At 37.3% G+C, this 20,043-nt stretch overlaps 2 protein-coding genes across 5 annotated transcripts in view; one reads left to right on the forward strand and one right to left on the reverse strand.

The window, feature by feature from the left end:
* LOC126762926 (dual specificity protein phosphatase 19) overlaps positions 1–20,043 on the reverse strand; it is a 168,564-nt gene that overhangs the window by 61,927 nt on the left and 86,594 nt on the right. For all 4 annotated transcript variants that reach the window (XR_007667533.1, XR_007667530.1, XR_007667532.1 and 1 more), the window contains one exon: positions 11,040–11,096. The gene's annotated coding sequence lies outside the window, so the exon portion shown is untranslated. The remainder of the gene's footprint in view (positions 1–11,039; positions 11,097–20,043) is intronic.
* Positions 1–20,043, forward strand: part of LOC126762922 (breast cancer anti-estrogen resistance protein 1) — a 122,961-nt gene that overhangs the window by 18,373 nt on the left and 84,545 nt on the right. The window lies entirely within an intron of this gene.

Here is a 20,043-nt window from a genome sequence, read left to right on the forward strand (position 1 = left end):
CCATCGAAAAAGTTACAGAAAAAGATCTTGAAAATCGTGGTGTAGGTATTAGAGAGATTGGAGAAAATTTCCCCATCTTTAAAGGATTGACTCAACACATTTTGCATATAAAGCCTGTCAATTTTAGTTACGTTCCACGAAAACTGAATATTTTGAAAGAGATGACGGATAGAAGACGCAAAATATGCATCACTACTGATGACCTTATATCTAGGTTATAAATAATGGCGCTCCAAAAATGTGCAGAAATCGAAAACAACGAAATTAGCTGAAGGCTAAAAATGGTTTGTCCGGAAAGTAATAGCAATGATTTTCTTCCGCCGCGACTGTACTTCGGAGCGTGCGCGAACCGACTGGATTCGGTAGAGGGCGTCCCTAGCTAACGAACAAGCGGCTGGTCAGTTGTCTCTGAGTACCTGGAGAGTCAGGATTCCACACGCGCGACGTGTTTCGGTTAGTGGTGCAAGCCGAAAATGCAGCGTTCGTTAGAGCAGATGTACGTGATTGACATCAAACTTGGTATCGTCCGACAGAATTTGATGTGATCAAGTTGCTGGACAAAAGTGGTGTGTTTCGTCAACAGGCCAAGTTTGAAGGGCAGGGAAGAGGTCGCTCGTGAAGACAAGAATGAGCAAATCCAAAGAAAACGATGTCAATCGGATATCAAAAATATCCACCACAAAGACATCGCAGCCGATTGGAAGTTGCACCACGACAACGCCCCGGATCACACTGCCTTTCTTGTGAACAGCTACCATACCTTCCACAGCCGTCCTACAGCCCAGATGTGGCCTCCGGACTTTTTTTTGGTTCCTTGCCTGAAAAGGCCGATGAAAGCCAAGCATTTTGAGACGACAGAGGGAATCCAAGCAGCATGTACCTCGGTTCTCAAGGCTATTAGGGAGAATGCCTTCCGCAACGCCTTCAATGGTTGTAAATCGCGCTGGTAGTGCTGCATCGACGCAGAAGAAGCGTATTTTGGAAGTTTTTAAAGAACTGTAACGATTGGTTCAATGATTTTTTTTTAATCGACTCAGTCCTATTACTTTCTTGACAAACCCTGTAATATCATTTAACGATGTTTTCATATATAAAATTTATTAATATTACCTCAAGTAAGGGGAGTAATTCAAACACCTGCAGTGCTGGTGGCTTTTTGAATAAATTGTGGAATTATCTATTTTCTCAAAGTTATTGAGTACTGTTGCTTGAAACAGAGGAATGTTTTGATGCAGAATTTCTGGGACTAGGTGATACAGTTATACATAAGTTAGTAATTTAGATTTTCGAAATATTTGAAACTTCGACATCAATGAAGTGAAGCAACCAAAAATACGAAACAGTGCCGCACAATCGATACAAAATCCAAAGTTAATTTGTTATAGAGAGCACGTAGAGTGGCTATTCTTTTCCAACCGCCTGACAACAATAAGCCTTTCTAATGACTCCTACCATAATAACTCAGCAGAAAATATTTGAACCTTCGCTGAATATACACACCTATGGACTTAAATGTGCATTGGCACACTGATTGTGTCATTTTTATCTAACGATATTGAACAAAACGCCGAAAACTATTACATTTGTGATAAGGGTACGCGAACAAGAGCCCCAAATTAACGATATACGCAAGTGAAATTTATTTATTTATAAATCGTTGACAAAACATTTACCAAGTTAGCAAGGAAACCGCTAGAATTGCACGAGAATATCTTTAATGTGCGCGAAAATTGATGACACTCTTATCGCAATGACGACTTTATTAATTTGCCAGAACAATATGGCTCCAATGTGCGTAAATTGGAATATGACGCGGTGTTTGAGGCCATATGTTTCAACAGTACGAAGGCTAAATAAGGTAGCAGAACCTGCACAAGGACGCTGAAGGAGATCACAAACAATGTTTACAAAAATTAATATAGAAGTTGTAAAAATAAAAAGTAAATATCATGCATATATGTACATAGTACTATGTACTTAAATATATTACAGTTATGTATATATATTTAGTATATTTCAAGGTAAAACGCTACTTTAATGAGCAAACACATCTGCTGAACCAAAGCTGCGAGTCATATGACTTGAGTCTCAAGTAATTTTAGTATGCAAATACATATGTCTTTACATACAGATATATACATATATATATGTATGTACATATATGCAAATGTCGACAATCGTCAACTAAAGCCATAATTCTATTTATTCAAGTGCATTCCAGCTGTTCTAGTAATTTATTGTATTTGCACTATGTACGAGGTATTTATCAGGTTCTTTGCAAAAAATAATCCCAAAGAACGAAAAGCCAAATGAGAATAAATATCAAAGTCAATTTAAGTATGGTGGAGGTGAAACTTGGAATACACGCAGTGTGCTATCAAATTTTTTTTGTTGTTTGAGTACACTAAACGCGTTGGATTAAGACATATTAGAAGGCATAATGATAACTTATCAAGTCTGAAGCTATTAAAAGTGTTATTTGGCACATTCACATGACTCTCAGTCGCTGTCTGTTTTGGCAAACTTCAGCAAATGACACAGTTAAGTGAGTTCTCATTCGCCATTTACAACTTTTTAAGAACTACACAGACAAAACACTGTAAGAAATAGCTAAATATTGGGTATATATACAGTATTTTTGGGTCTTGTTGGGATCGAACTTGCTCATAAAGTTACATGGTTAAATTATTACATCATAACGATTCCAGCAAATATCTCATTGGCGTGTTCCAGATAGCAAAACTGATGGGGTTCTTACAAGAATTGCGTTTTTTCTATGATAAAATTTCTGTCATCAAAATCATACTACATTCATTGGTCAAATATATTAATTGCATATTCAGCTGACAGATCGAGAAGACGACAGGCAATGTCTAAAGCAGTGCACCAGGGAAACAATGGAGCATTTCTTGTGCACTTGTCCCGCATTGGCAAGACTACGCTGTAAGCATATGGGGTCTCCACGGTATGATATATTGGAGCACTCACTATCGATAGGCTGCAGCGTCTGTTAAAATTCGCTTCAAGCGCAGGCATCCTAAAAGATGACTACTTCTCTTGGACCTAGCAATCGAGCTCCAACTGGTGTCGCAAAAGACCAAAACTGCTCTATGCATGGCTTATTGGCCAACCAGATTAACATAATCTAACCTAAACTTAGTCGAGCTTGTCTTTATTTGTGGTGATATTCTTGATTAACCGACAAAAAATGGTCCCTAGGACTAGTTCATTCACCTGCTATCTTCAGCTATTTAATAACACCTTTCTTTAGAGGGCCTTCGCTGAATATTTCGGCAAATAGTCAGGAGCTGATGAATTTCCGAGAAGCTCTTCCGTAACAGAAATACCCCCAGAACTTTGATTTGACTGCCCTTAGAATATCGCCGTTAAAATTAACTTTTTCTATAATTTCACATTTTGTTTAAGCTAGAATTAGAACCAACAAGGTTGAGTAAATTATAATATCGCTAGCTTCGATGGCCGACAAAAGAAAAACACCACAGACGGACTGATAAAAACATTGTTTATAGTAGTGGATCCGGCCACGTGTTGCTGTGGTATACATTTTATACTATTATTCATTTAATAAACTATTCAATACAGTGAAAATTTTATTTCCGAATAAAGGCGAAAACGTTTTTGTCGATATAAGAATCCAAGGTGTTCTTGAGGTTTAATTGTGAATATGTTCATACAAATAAATTTGATTGGAAAAAATAACAAACTTAAGGCAGCCTTTCTGTCCAGTTAATAGAGATGTCCGCTTAAAAGAGCGTCCATTTAATAGAGCTTTCACTTTATATTTCATTTATGGATTGCTTTTATTATCCTATCTTCTAAGTTGAGTCGAACTGGACACAGTGTGCTAAATTTTTCTAAAATCCGTGCAGTAGTTTAGGAGTCCATCGCGGATATATGTTCAGATACTTTCAAGACATTTTCGGGAAATTAATTAACATTTCGTCGAATAGATGCTGGTCGTAAATGAAATTTCAATCCTCTATGTTTTTTGTGAGACTTTTGCAATTCCTAAACCTTAGACAATGAGCTGGACTTCATCTAATAACGTAGTTAAACTAATAGAAATGCTTCCCTTTAAGGTATAAAGAAGGATATGATAATGACGAACATTAATCATCTTCTCTTAGATAACATCTCTTTCAAAAATAGGGATATACTTTCTCGATTCTTGGTTGTCTCTGCTGATAATTTAGATAATAATCAGCCAACCTGTTCGACAGGTCCAATTAAAAAAATTGAAAAACTTCTTAGGTTTAGGTCTATAATGAGGAGTTTGGTACTCCCTTGTATACATCTTGGTCTTAGTCTGAAATTCTGTATGTTCTAATAATTTTAAACTTTTAGTGGCGGCCTAACTTAATTATTCGTACTTGATATCAAGAAACTTTAATGGGCAAAAGCTCAAACTCTAATTTGATGAGAGTAGCAAATCCGATTGCTTTGCATCTTATTGTTTCTGAAATAACCATTTGTAATCTTTTAAGCATTTAAAGATTCAAAGACGTATTTAAGATTTTTTATTATAAATATAAACTCGAGATCAAATTTGACCCGGACTAGTCCATATCAACTGCGCGTGCTAATCGCAGCGAAGAAAATATAGCAGCCGTAGCTAAAAGTGTACACGAAGACCGTGGAGAGTCGACTCGACGCCGTTCGTAGCAACTCGGACTTACGTATGGAATGACTTGGCGCATTTTACGTCGCGTTTTTAAATTGAAAGCGTACAAAATACAGCTTGTGCAAGAACAGAAGCCGCTCGACTTTCCCAAGCGACATCGCTTCGCTCTATGGGCTCTTGAAAAATTCCAAGAAGATCCGACGTTTTTGAGCCAAATTTTGTTCAGGCCCAGAAACAGTTTTGAGGCCCATTTCTGGCTCAATGGGTATGTAAACAAACAAAATTGCCGCATTTCGGACGAAAAGCAACCTGTAGAGATTAAAGTGCTGCTATTTCATCCACAAAAATAACGGTTTGAAGCGCTTTGTGGGCAGGTGGAATCATCGGTCTTTCAATGGATTTATAGAGAGAACACTTCGGTGAGCAGATAATTTCATATTTTGGGCCGGTATTGGCCCAAGATCTTGTGATATCACACCGTTAGACTTTTTCCTGTGGTGATATGTAAAGTCTAAAGTCTTTGTGTACAATCCCGCTTCGATTCAATCCTTGAAGCAAAACATCACGCATGTCATTCGCCAGTTACCAGTCTAAATGCTTGAATGAGTTATCGAAAATTAGACTCAACGGATGGACCATCTGAGACGTAGCCGCAGCCAACATTTGAAAGAGATAATCTTCAAAAAATAAATGCCAAATAATTTTCTTTCGAGTGATAATAAACATTCCTCCTTAAACTTGAAGTTTCTGTATTTTTTCTCTAAAAAAGTAGGGAAATGGAGCACCCTATATAATTCAATACGGAAACCACCCATATTTGCGCAATTATTTGCATAACATAGTATGTAAATATACACTTTAGTACAAAACTTATTGCTGAAAATAACTGAAAGCTATCTCCAAGTGACCACATCATACTTCCATTTATATTCCACACTCATCTTTAATATTTTTATTATTGTTGTTTGTATACTTATTTTCATGCGCGTCAACATTTTTGCATATCAATATTTACATTGTGATTCGAGTACTCCCACTGAGGTGCAGAGGTAGGGACGTGGTGAGGGAGCATCAAATTTGCAGTCATATACAGTCATTAAGAATATTTACACTGCGATTTCGTTTTGCTGACTGATAAGCAATGCTGATACAACAAAGTAGATTAGATAAAATACTTAAGAGCTCGGAATGTTTTGCAGCAAAAGTCAGCAAGCTTGGTGAGCATATTTCAGCGCGAAACCGAATTCGTGGAAAATTATTTTAGCTCACACAAATGGTCATAGTATGTATGTATGGCGTACTTTTACAGCTTTTGTAAATAAAATGGCACGTTGATAACGGTGAGTGGCCGATAAGATAAAGGCAGAAGTGAGGTAAATAAGAACGCTAGGCATTAGCTGCCATAATTCAATTTTATTATTGTATTCCAAATTTGTTGTTTTTTATGCCAGTTCGGCTGGTGTTTTCCACAGAAATCGTGCATGTGGCTTTTCAAGGCTGTGTGCCATGGGTCTCTTTTAGGTATTCGCGTAAAAATCTAGTATGCGCTCAGCTACTTTCCCATACTCGATAAACATGATCTTTAGTACCGCAAAGTCAATGCTCAGCATGAGTGGTAGGCCTCATCTGTTTAGGTTTACTTAATAACATTGAGAACGACGCGCAACGACTGCCACTTCGGAGAAGGATGCATTCGTTCAGGCATATTTGCTTTGCATAAGTGCCACTGCACTTGAGAAGTGGCAGTTTCATTCATTCTTGCGCACAGAACGCAGCATAACCGAAACCCAGTAGGTATTCGTTGTCTTCAAGGTGCAATTCTTAATCCGATTTGTTTTTATATGGATGTAGTTACAAAGTAAGGAGATATGTGGCGCAGCTGATCCCATTTATAAATGACCACTGTTTGAAATTTGAGAGAGTATGTTGAAATCCTGTTTTGGAGAGTTTACGTATATCTCATCGAGAGTACAAGTATTTGTGTAGTCTAAAAGTTTCGCTACGGATCTAAAGATCACAGTAACATAGCCTCGGATTAAAAGCGATAACAACGAAAATATATGAGAAGAACTAAAATCGAAAAGATGAAGGTAGAAACTATCAATCTTTCTTATAAAACATCTTGAACATTTCCCTCGCTTTTACCAAAAGAAACAATTTAACATTTTCAAATATTATAGATTAACTTGTCGAAAGACCTCGTAAACCAAAGATCAGGGTCATCAACAGTTCGGGTTAAAATTAAGGTATTGTGGGGTTTTTATGGCTTTTTGTTTGAGAGACATCTTCCCTTTTAGATTTTATCTTTGGAATTTGAGATGACATGATAACAAAGTTTTCAGGGAATATTTTTTTTTTTTGGTTGTAAATGAAATGAAATCGGAACAATGAGATATCCTTTGTTCTATGGGAAGCAGCATTATATTCATCTTATGTTCTCTACATCCTAACTTCCAAACCTCAGTATCTTTTGGCTTTATTACTAGCGAGTCGGTAAAGAATAATGTCCAGTATAAAATTAGTCTTGTCTACATTTTTTTGGACTGAGTGAGCCATTGATAAGTATGGAGTAGTCTCAATCCAAAAGAAGTGGGTGATCCTTAGAATTTTGTTCCCACTCTGATTGTAGTATTTCCAAAACATGCGTTCTAAATGCATCAACCGCCTCTCCAGGAATCGAAAAACGTTGACCTCTTAATTTATTTTTTTACGTATGGGAAAAAGCCATTAGGTCCCAAGTCAGTATTATACAGTGGATGATTTATCAAATCGATGTTTTGAGTGTTCAAAATTGCAGTTGTTTCAGTCGTAGTCGTAATGAAGATTTGTGATTTGTTTTAGGTGGTTGGTGTTCCTAATTTTTCGAAAGACGACTGGCGTACAAATGGTTGCTGTTATTTTATTGATATGGTTGCGATAGTCCAGTTTTTCCGAAAGAACAGGCAACCATTTGGCTGGAAGTGCTTTCTCCGCCAAAAACTTTTGTTAAATTCGGATCATCTGGAAACACCCATACAGTCAACTGCTGTTTACTTTCGATCTCATATGCGTAAATCCACGATTCATCACCTCTCACGATATCATAGACGTGCTTCGAAGCACCGATATCGTATTTTTTAACATTTCTCTCGACCAATCGACACGAGTTTGAATTGAGTTAGTGAGTGGAATCCAACGTGAACAAATTTTTTTTACAGTCAAATCTTTCTATAATATTGAATATTGGCTGTCCCTCAACTGTCTATATTTGTCTCAATGTCACTATAGGTCACATGAAGACATGACAATATCAGTTTCTGCACAGCAACAATATTTTCCGGATTTCAAATAATTTTGAACGACCTTCACGAAATTCCTTTTGGAGTGATCTACGATCTCGATTGAAATCACCACTCCATTGATAAACACTGGCGCTTCATCGTGAAAAATTGATTTCAGTTCATTCATGCACTGAAGCTGAAATAATCCGCTTGTATGTCAAAATGTTCTGATTATGTAGAACATCATAAATGTCAAACAGACGTGAGTTGCCAGATGCAACATAACATGTTCTATCCTAAAGGTGTTCGACAACATGTTTACTGGTATAATTGAAGTGGGCCAGGAAGAGCAAATGGCTTGAAAAAATCAAGTTTTACACGCACCTCTTTTCTTTTGAGAGGGTAAAGAATGCAGTCGATACATATCCCAAACTTTATAGGACTTAAGATCGATACTCAAGCAACAAATTTATATTATCTTTCTCTCTGACCTCACGATACCTGCTAGCTTTACGAATCATTTACGTCTTCAGAATACTCGATGTCTAATGATAAGTCTGTTCTTTCAACTACTAAGCACAGCAAGAGTGCGAAGAAGATACTACATACTACCTAGCTGTAAAAATTAATAATTTTGTATATGATTTTGAGAGAATACCTAATTTTGAGTTTTGCCTTTATCACAATCACTTTGAACAAAGTTGGTCTTTTGTTGTCATATTCCAAATTTATTCTACTGGGTATAAGAGTATGCAACATATGTAAGTATATGCAACAAGGACTCTTCGGCTACATATGGGTATGAAAGTACGAGTGACGAGTATGCGCAGGCAATGAAGCATTTGTGTTTAAGTGGGCACTGAAGTGTTTGCTTTTGACTTTGTGGTCTGCTGAATCTTGTGTGTTGCATTTTCTTCAATTATAAAGAAATACATACATACAATGTACATATGGGCAAAAAAAGCATGAATGAAACGAGAGCTCACTATGACGATCCTCAGAAAAACAATAGAAAAAATAGGTAAATAAATAATTGTGGGAGAACTAATTTTTTAAAGACATTTTCTAAGTGTGTCTAATTGCTCGTTATTAAAACCAACAGCAAAGCGGCCAAACTAAATAAACTAGAAAAGAACTGATTCTAAAACTCAGTGGGAGATCGAATATTTTATAAGAAAAGCGAAAACAAGAAAGATGGAAGTACAGCGTCAAGATCTTGAATTAAGATGTGAATAAGAGTTGCGAAGCGAGGGTTTCGATTTTAAATGGAACCATGTTGAATTGTAAAAGAGTAAAAAAGTTAAATTAGATTGTGGATTGTGGCGCTTAGTTTTTTATGTACTTAACAAATATCACAGAAGACGAATAAATGCTAATTTTAGGAAGCTATTATGCAACTAAAAACAAAATTAAGGTAGGAACCAGAAAAGGCAAGGATATTATGAAATATCATAGTGGAGAAGAGGTTAAGTAAGGGAGAAACATAACATCTAAATATATTAGCGATGAATCTAAAATGGACTGGGTAGTAGGGATGTAGAAGAAGTACTAGACATAGAGAAAGTCTGTGCAGTTCTACTAAATAACTACGGGAGGAAATGTAGGAAGGCTTTAAGCTCAAGGCAAGCATGGTCAATTGAACATGAACATTTTCGGCGACAAAAAAGCAGACGAGATGGAAAAGTTAAGAGACTATTTAAACGAATTCGAAGCAGAGATGCCTGCTAGGAACGATCAAGGGGGTGCTCAATACAAAATAAATAGCTCAGAAATGATGGGAATCTGTAACCAAATGCAAGATAGCCAAGGAAATAAGACCTAAAGACGACAAGACAAGAACTAAGAGCTTGTTAAATGGATCCAGGAAAAGCATATATGAAAACTTACAGTTGCCATAACGACTCATTGGTCATTAGGAGAACATGCTTTAAAAATAGGAATGTTCTGTAACAATATTTGTTGCAGCTGAAACCTCGAAGGGAGTAAAGAAATGATTCTAAACCCGACATAGAACTCTTGCAATCCATCAGGTAGCAAATCTTGAATGTTAACTACAAAAATCTTAACGAAGATAAGTACATACTAGTTTCATTGAGGGCAATAAATGGTTTGAACACAATGATGAAATGTGATAGCAAGATTTAAAGGCCTGACGATAGTGTATTAAAATGACGCATCTATTTATTGAGTCCGAGGAGGGCGCATTCCATCTACCACATATGAATAGCCCAAAAGTTATTTAGGTGTTATTGGGAAGGCTTGTGCTTAAGGCTTAACCTTAGAAGAGTCACAAAAGCAAGGACAGCATTAGGCGCCATCGAAATTAATTGGCGAACTATTTTCATAATATCAGGTCACACGCCATTTAAATTTTCAAGACTCTTTGAGTGGTATATTCATATATAGTATACCATCATACCAACTGTAGGCTTTCTTCTTTTCCTACCCAAAGTATGAAAAAGAGAGATTTGAAGTAGAGGGTCTGATAAACGGTTGAGTGACGCCGGAGAATATAGTTCCTTACATGATCCAATCGGTATGGTCTGGTATAGAGTGAGAATGTGGGCAGCTGTAGCTATGAAAGAGATAAGGAGGAAAGATTGGCAACGAAAACAAAGGATTAACCGGACTTAGGGCGAAAATGCGTGACTAAAGAGCTGAGCGGCTAAGCTTGGCCCCACGACTTAATGCCTAATGGCGGTCCCGTGGGCCGAATACAAGCAATGACGACGGAGTTCAAGGTTTAGTACATAGTCCGCAGGTCCTGCTTGGGCGTGGTCCCAAAGAAAGTGCACCTTTAGCGGGCAATTAAAATCTATAAAGATTCCTCCTTCCAGAACAAAAAAAAAAAACACCTATATGCATAGCATCACTATATGTGTATATCTAGTTGGCAAAGCAATATTCGGTTTCAAGGATTCAAAAATGTTATCTCATAGCAGTAGGCGAGATTTATTTAAGAAATAGTTATGACGGAGAGCATCTAGAGGTGAATCGAGAAGTTTTTCAAATGCTCAAGCACAATAGATCGCTGTAATATAATACCAAAACTGATAAATGTTTTAAAATCTGTGAGCTTATAAAAAATTGTGAGAAATCTCTTCAGCTTTCAATATAATTGATTTTGTATCACTTACCCCATTTGTGTAATCCAAAAATTAAACCATTTTCACTAATTTATTTAGCAATTTCGCCTGAAAAATAAAAATAAAAAAGTGAGTATATTATAAAGCAGGTCTTAAAAATTCCACTTGATCAAATTTGACTCGGTGTAAATATTTTTTTTTGGATTCGTAAAAAATCCTTTGATTTTCGTGTGAAGTTTGCTCTCTTTATGTCAATAAGTGTGTCTCTGGCATTCGAAAAGTTTGACTGGCGTTGCAGAAGTGTTTAAAGGAGTTTACTTTATCACGAACATAAACATTTTAGTGTCAAAAAGAAGTCATTGAAGATCGTGAAACCATTGAAAACTTGCCTTCGCCTCTGTAAAAGACGATAGAATCGGTCAAGTTTTTTATATGAACAGTGCTTGAATATCATCGTGTCGACATCAGAGGGATAGCAGAGTGTTTCCACATTTGTTATAGATCGACTCCACACATTTTTGTTAAAGTTTTGAGTATGAAGCATGTCAAAGCTAAACTCGTACCAAAATACCTGAATCTTTTGCAAAAACAACGTCAAGTAGAGCTCGCAAAATAGATGATTGACGAGGCAGCTAATGGCCCCACAATTATCAAAAGTATAATTACTGTTGAACTGACGTTTGTGTATGAATATGACATCAAAATTGTCCAACAATTTGGAGAATGATGCTTTGAAAATGAACCAATAAGTCGAAACCGAAAAAACCAAAATTCGTTGGAGGCACTAAAGGCCATGCCAGTCGAGGCTTAGAACAAGTGCGTGGAAAATTGCAATAAGCGTTGACAAGCTGATATTTATTCAAAAGTCATTTTTAAAGACAACAATAAAATTTTAAATAAAATACGCGAAAATGTAGTTTTTCCTCTCAGTCCGGGTCAATTTTGATCAAGTGATACAACAGAATTAAAAGTTTTTGTAATCATAAAGTTTGTAGAAATTTTTAAAATATTGGCAATAAATATAAACGTAAATAAAAACCGTTATTTTTTCTTTTTTCAAACCTTCAACATTAAAAAATAAAAGTTTTTTGACCGCAACAGTATACATATATCTAAATAAATAGTGACACATTCTGTTATATTGCTGTTGTTGTGCTCTTTATCGAAGAATAAGGTGAGAACTAAATATATCACTTTGAGTCAGCGCCGAAAGATTCAATGCATATCCATTTACTATATACCTGTATACATACATTTGTGTATAGATATGTATCTACAGATGTACATTGTTCTTCATTCTTATGTTCTCTTAACAAACAACTGTAATGTACTTTACTTTATTTGCCAACTTAAATACCACAATAAGTATGCTGAACACTCGCATATTCGAACAAGCAATTACGGCTGTGGCATGCATTCCTCGGAAAGTGTCGCAATTCGCGCATCTCTCACATACCTTCCATTGTGTACATTGACAATAAGCGCATACATACATACATAAGTGCATATGTATATACATACATAAGTGTACAGATTGAACCCTGTAGCCAAAATTTAAGGTGTTGCAACAATGGATAGTCATGATAGTATTCCTCGTGGAACCTGAAAACTTAGAATCCACCAACAAAATTAAAAATGTCGACGAATTCATTAAATTAGATTCAAAATTGTATAGCAAAAACAGATTCCAGAGACTATTGGCCTGGGCTTTGTGGTGACGACGAAGTACTGAATCTAGTCTATGCGATAATCCATCGGAAAGTCTATCACAAACTGCTATAGCTGGCATTTAAATTAATCAATCAGCTCATAAGATAGAAATGTTGACCCTGTAATAATCGACTATACCTAATCCGAATAGCACATTCGACAAGGAGAATGCAGGAATCTTCTTTTTTATTGGTGTAGACACAGCTTACGCGGTTATAGCCGAATTTACAACAGCGCGCCAGTCGTTTCTGCTTTTCGCTACGTGGCGCCAATTGGAGATTCCAAGCGAAGCCAAGTTCTTCTCCACCAACGGAGTGGAGGTCTTCCTGTTCCTCTGCTTCTCCCGGCGGGTACTGCTTCGAATACTTTTAGAGCTGGAGTGTTTTCGTCCATTCGCACAAGATGACCTAGCCAGCGTAGCCGCTGAACTATGTCAATGTCGTATATCCCGTACAGCTCATCGATCCATCGAATGCGATATTCGCCTTTACCAATGTGGAAAGGACCATAAATCTCCCGCAGAACATTCCTCTCTAAAACTCGTAAAGTCGACTCATCAGATATTGTCATCGTCCATGCCTCTACACCATATAGCAGGACGGGAATAATGGGTGACTTATAGAGTTTGGTCTTTGATCTTTGGTCGACAGAAGACTTTACTTCTCAATTGCTTACTCAGTCCGAAGTAGCAAGAGTTATTCTGCTTTGTTGTTGGTGTTAATACTGGTTCCAAGATAGACGAAATTATCTACGACTTCAAAGTGATGACTGTCAACTAAGTGGTTGTTAAGGCCAATGACATCAATATCATCGTCGTCTGCCTGTAGCTGTACACTCTTATAGAAGATTGTACCATTCTATTCAGCTCTGCAGCTCGAATTATTTTCTTCCAGCAGTAGATTGAAGAAGTCACACGAAAAGGGGTCGCCTTGTTTGAAATCCCGTTGGTATCGTACGGCTCGGAGAGGTCCTTACCGATCTTTACGGTGCTTTTGCTATTGCTCAACGTCAGTTTACACAGCCGTATTAGTTTTGCGGGGATACCAAATTCAGAAATAATGGCATTAAAGCAGCTCCTTTTCGTGCTGTCAAAAGCAGCTTTGAATTCAGAAAAGGTAGTGTGTGTCGATCTTCTTTTCACTGGTCTTTTCCAAGATTTGGCGCATGGTAAATATCTGGTCAGTTGTTGATTTTCCAGGCCAAAAGTCACACTGATAAGGTTCAATCAGTTTGTTGATGAATATGCTCGATAGAACTTTATATGCGATGTTGAGGAGACTTATCCCACGGTATTTGGTGCAGATTGTGCGGTCTCCCCTGTTGTGGATTGGACAGAGCACACTTAAATTTCAGTCGTCGGGCATGCTTTCGTCCAACCATATTCTACAAAGAAGCTGATGCGTGCTCCTTATCAGTTCTTCGCCGCCGTATTTGAATAGCTCGGCCGGCATTCCATCGGCCCCCGCCGCTTTGTTGTTCATTGTGTTCAAGTATTCCTTGAGGCTTCAGGCTAAATTGAGATACAAATTTGAGTTTTACAACCTTATCCTCTGCTAAGTTTCTTCTGTCAAATGGTTTCATATAAGCAGCTTAGGCTGAGATAAGGAAAAATGAGGTTTGACTGATTAAGAAAGCTATTTTGGAGGAGAGCTCATGATTTAGTGTCGGTAGTTAGTTATATATGTATGTATCTCTAGACACTACATCTCTAAGATACAGTCGTGAAATGATAATAGAATGCTGAAAAGGTATTCCTTTCTGTAATTTGCCTTTCTGCTATATATTGGCCCTGGCTTAATGAAACTTTAACTAAAGTGAGGTCTGAAAATAGAGCCTTCTGAAGAGATAATAGCAGAAAAATCAGATCGCCAAACCTTCCATATGAAATTTGCGACATGCTGGGTTATAACGCAAGCTAAAAACGGTATCATAGTTAAGGTCGCTCAACTAGCGATATTCGGGACAGCGACTTCAGGTTATTGCAGTTAATCCGAAGTGCTTGCGCAGTTAAAGCATGGGGATTAGAGATATCCATTTGTATTGAACTGTAAATTCTTTATAGGGGTTCGCATTTTCCTACAGGGTTCTTACTTCGAAGATGACAACATTGTACGAATATAGTGGCCGATAAAGTTTAAAAGCTACAACAACGAATACAACAAGTCTGTGCTGGCAATTGCCAACAGTTACAAGAGCAAATAGAAATAAGTTTCGCTTATCAATTGTTTGCCGCCATCGTCGGGGCAGCAATGCAGATGTCAACCAACTGGGAAGCCGCTGCCAACACATGGAGTTTACAAGCATGATTATATTGCGCCGACTTAAATGATATGTACATATGTATGTGTGGTGTGCCGCTTGCAATTGAAACAGGACGAAGAAGTGTTTTTTGCGCGGGGTGTCTTCTGTTCGGTTACCGCGCTACTCCGCCACCAAGCCAAAGGCTAATGCATTCACACAATCACATACACACACACACACTCATACACAAACTCATGTGTAATATTTGCAAATTCATGGCGCAATGACAATGGTAGCTGTGACTTCTGGAACCCCTGATACCAGGCACATTCCGATCAGCCCCAGTCACAGCTGCAGCGGCGCATCATATAATATGTTTGTTGTAATAAATTGTTGCTGATTTTTCAACTCAATTTAACGCCTTGCAAATGCAATTGCACTGTCATTTTGCAGAATCTGCGCAAATTCGAACTCGAACACAATGCAGCTGTTGCAAGTTGCATTCATTGCATTGACGGCCGCCGCAATTGAGCCGCCGAAGAAGCGAAGTTGAGATGCTGCGCTCGCACGGCGAACAAAAGGAAGTGGGAAATTACCGCTTGATTTGCACAAAACATCAATTTAAAATTAATTGCAGTGATTCCATTAGCGTATGGCTAAGCCAGTGATGCAACGGAGAGTTCAAGTAAATACCATATGGCGGTGGCGGTGACCGAACGGAGCTTAAGCGACGCGCAAGAATTTTAACTTACATAAAAGTATGGAGATATGTACATATGTTTATAAATTTTCTGTAGAAGCTGAATATTCGAGAAGTTTGAATCTATCTTCAGTTCAGCTTTGGGTTTTAACCACAATGAAATTCAGAATTGTAGAAGATCAGTTGTGGTTCATTAAATGGTCCAAATGTATTTTAAAATCAAATACCAAAAAAAAAACAAGAAAGGTAGGGATAAGGTGCAACCGTACGTTTTATACTCTTGCAACTTGGAGGAATCAAAGCCAGAAAAATACCTTAAGGTGTAAAATGTCAACCAGAGCATCGGAATCCAAACAATTTTTTATATAACATTATACTTGTACTATATTAGTACATATACAATATACGGATACAAGTATAACTCATACACTGACCGACATATTCCACTATATTACAAGGTGCGTTCCAAAGTAAACAGGACTTTTTGAATCTCACGACCCCTGGTGGCCATCTATATGTCGACTGGTTAGAATCGTTAGAATCTGCTATCTTTATCGATTGTCCAGTGAGAATTTCATGACATTTCATTGATTGGAAGTGAAGTTGTTGTGTTTTAAGTGTCAGTATGTTTGTGTTATCGGTGCGAAAATGAGCTTCGAACAAAGAGCCAACATTAAATTTTGCTTTAAAATTGGTAACACTTTTACCGAAACGTTTCAATTGATGAAACAAGTTTATGGCGATGATTGCCTATCCCATAGCAGAGTGCACGAGTGGTTTTAACGTTTTCAAAGTGGTCGTGAGGACATAAATGACGATCAACATGTGGGCCAATCAAAATCCGTGATCAGCGGAAATTCCATCGAAACTGTGCGTGAATTCATCAAAAATCAGCCGAAATCATCATTGAAATTCATGGAATTGCAATTGTACATCTCCAAAACATCGATTTATTGCATTCTGACTGAGCATTTTGGCTTACGAAAGGTGTGTGCACGGTTTGTTCCGCACAAATTGACTGTCGACCAAAAATTGCTCAGAATCCAACATTCGAAGGACGATTATTTGACCAAAAATCACATTTTAACCATTAACCACTCCCCGTATTCACCTGTTATGGCACCGTGCGACTTTTTCCTTTTCGGAAAACTGCATTTGCCCATGAAAGGAAAGCGTTATGTAGACGTAGAGTCCATTCAAAAGGCTTACACCGGCATACTGGCGACCATACCGGCCAACGAGCTAAAACACTCGTTCGACATGCTTTTGACCCATGCAAAAAGCTGTATTGAAGCAGGTGACTATTTTGAATAAAATCAATTGATTTTGCCGAAAAAACCATTTGTTCTGTTTTTTTAAGTCCTGTTTACTTTGGAACGCACCTTGTATATGTGGTATATGGGAGTCTATTTTTTGCTAGTAACACATACTATTATAATGCCATGTACTAAATAAAAAAATATTCCCTGGATTTCGGTATGGTAATCCCATACTACAATCACCAATCATATGGAGAAAAATCAGCCGAATGTTCAAAAGTCTTGGTATAAGTTATATGGCGTCTAGGGCAATTTTCATCCGATTTTAGGCACAAAAATTAAGCGTTTTTAGAAAAACGATTTTAATAAGATAACTCACTTATTTACCAATATATACGGTATAAAGTCACCTGGAAGTTCGAAAATTTGTATATTAGGTATACATATATGGGCTAAGGGAAGTATTGACCCAAATCCACCCATTTTTGACAAACAGACACACTATTATCAGGAAAGGATTCTCTCCGAATTTATATATCAACAGAATGATCGATACTTTCGATAAGAAGTGAACTGTAGGCGCTGGGGTCCATTTGGACAAGTTTTGGTTATATGGATGGCAGACCTTAGAGGCACTATTCGCGCAAAGCCTTTTCCCGATACCTTTATTGGTGCTTCCTTTGCACATTGGAAGTGAGGATTGAAACATATGACTGTTAAGATAATATTATGAATCAAGTTTGGACGATAACGGTCGAGTAGATCCTGAGATATGGCTTTTCACCGAAATGTGGCCGATGCCGCGCTCATCATTCACTTTTTAAGCCGGCTTCTGCAAAATCCTCTTATATTATACTGAATGTAAAATTAATGAACGGACGGACGGACAGACAGAGAGTCACTTGATTTCAACTCTTCTCATCATCCTGCTCATTTATATATATATATAACCCTATATCCATTCGATTATTTTTTTTAGGTTTGAAAATATAGTATCTGCTCCGTTTTTCATTTAAACTCAGAGAAGGTCCGCGTTAGTTTAGGCAAGGTATGTAATCCTAAGAAAAAGATTCAACGAAACTTATGATTTTCCAATATCAAACACTATTTTAAAAAACTGTAGGATTGAAGCTGCTTTTTGTCACTGGAGTCCGATTTCAACGCGAAAAGAAGGCTTCACCAACGGTTGGAGTTGGTTTTCATATGGGAGATTCAGTTTCTTGACTGCTCAAGAGCAGAATTTTAACATATTTTTGTAGTTTTTACCGAGTTGAGGCACGTTGCAAGAGTTTTGTAAAGCTTCAAATTGGATATGTCGGCGTAGCTGGGTCAGATTTTGTCTTCTAATAGTAAGTTCGCTCATAAACGAGTATTCGGCGCACCGCTGACGAGTTGGGGGAGCAATTAGGGCTGTAATATTTGGACGAACATGTAAGAGACACTTTCTGTTATGGGTTGATAATGAGAGCAAGATAAAGTCATTCCAATACTTTGTAATATGAGTTTATGGTTATAATTTTCATGGTTTTGACTAGTATAAGACCCAACCATAAACGAATACTTGGAACTTAAGTAACGTTAGTAAGGATTATTTGAGATAGGGTTTGACACTACATTCGCAAATTAGTAGTTAGAAAAAAAGGTTTAAAAATTGAATGAGTTTTGCACACGAACCACTGATTACACCTGTGAGGGATATTGGATTCAATTATTTGAAATCTTTTGTTAGTGGGAATTGCTTAAACCGACTTTCGCATGGCAAAAAGCATTTAAAAAATTAGTTTGACAATTTAAGACCCATCCAAAGGTAGTTACGAACTCAGCCATCTGCGAGTGTTGAAAATCAATACTTTTTATTGGGAATTGCTTAAACATTTTTATCAGAAGTCTACAAAAAGCGGAAAACATTAAATGATGAACAATAATAAATGACAAACGCAGCAGTAAATTGTGATGCCTATGTTGTCGCCAACTTCGCTAATGGCGACATGTTTCGTGTATAAATGTACAGATTATTAAAAACAAAAAAAAAAAAATATTTGACCAACGCCAAAAAACAAGCATCAAACTGGCTGAGGGACGGACAGACAGTCCAAAAAATTCACATACGAATCTGCTTTGCGGCGGATATTACAACGAACGACGGGACAAAACACATGTAGTCAGTCAGTTGGCGGTGAAGGCGGCACTTGCAGAGCGCTGCCACCCGTCGAGACAGTCGAAAAGGCGACCAAACACAAAAATAAGAAACGGCATAAAACACACAAAAATTCAAAAGTCGAAGAGACGCTGTTAAATCGCTTTGACACGCCGACTCAACGGCACATACACATATACACATACATACATGCAAAAAAAGGAAGCAGAAAAAATGCACTGCAGCAATTGGCGCAACGCAGCAATGAAAACAATTATCGTACAATAACAACAATGCTGTTAGAGTCAATAGTAATTGCAACAGATTCTACGGAAACAATCAATTGTTTGTTTTACTTGTGCATAAAAAGAAAGGCAAAATCGAAAAGGAAAACAAAAACATGAAAAACTTAAAAGTAATGCGGAAAATATTTACGCAAGAAGCATATTGACTCTAAAAATTTTAAAACGATTCCTTTGACTGCAAAATTGGCGTTGCACAAAATTTCATGTACTGCGGAAATCCACAAACTCAAGTATTAAATGGTAAAATAGCGATACAAGAATTGGGGCTGAGTTCGTTTAGCAGTAAGGGCAAGCATTTCTTGAACAAACTCACGCACCCAAGCAGCAAAATTTCAATTATTTCCTCTTAGCATATTTTATTATCTTAAATTGATAAGCTTTTATTGTTGTTGTAGTTTCAAAAATATAAATCTAAGTGTTTCCAAAGATATGAATATCGTGTCGGTAACAGGATACAATGTTTCCATGATACTACCAGAAGAATATGAATATACATATGTAAATTCGATATAATGCACTTATGCCAACGATTTATCCAGTCATCGAAACACTTTTCTTAAGCACTTTTTGGAATGGTCTTCAGCTCCTTCCGCGAATTCCACGGAACGGCCATTTCAGTTTTGGGAACAAGAAAAGATTTGGTTGATCGGTGGTATTAATTGCGTTTTTAGCTTTAAATTTAGTCACAATCGTGGCTCGATGC

Source organism: Bactrocera neohumeralis, chromosome 6, assembly GCF_024586455.1.
Source record: "Bactrocera neohumeralis isolate Rockhampton chromosome 6, APGP_CSIRO_Bneo_wtdbg2-racon-allhic-juicebox.fasta_v2, whole genome shotgun sequence".
Lineage (NCBI taxonomy): Eukaryota > Metazoa > Arthropoda > Insecta > Diptera > Tephritidae > Bactrocera > Bactrocera neohumeralis.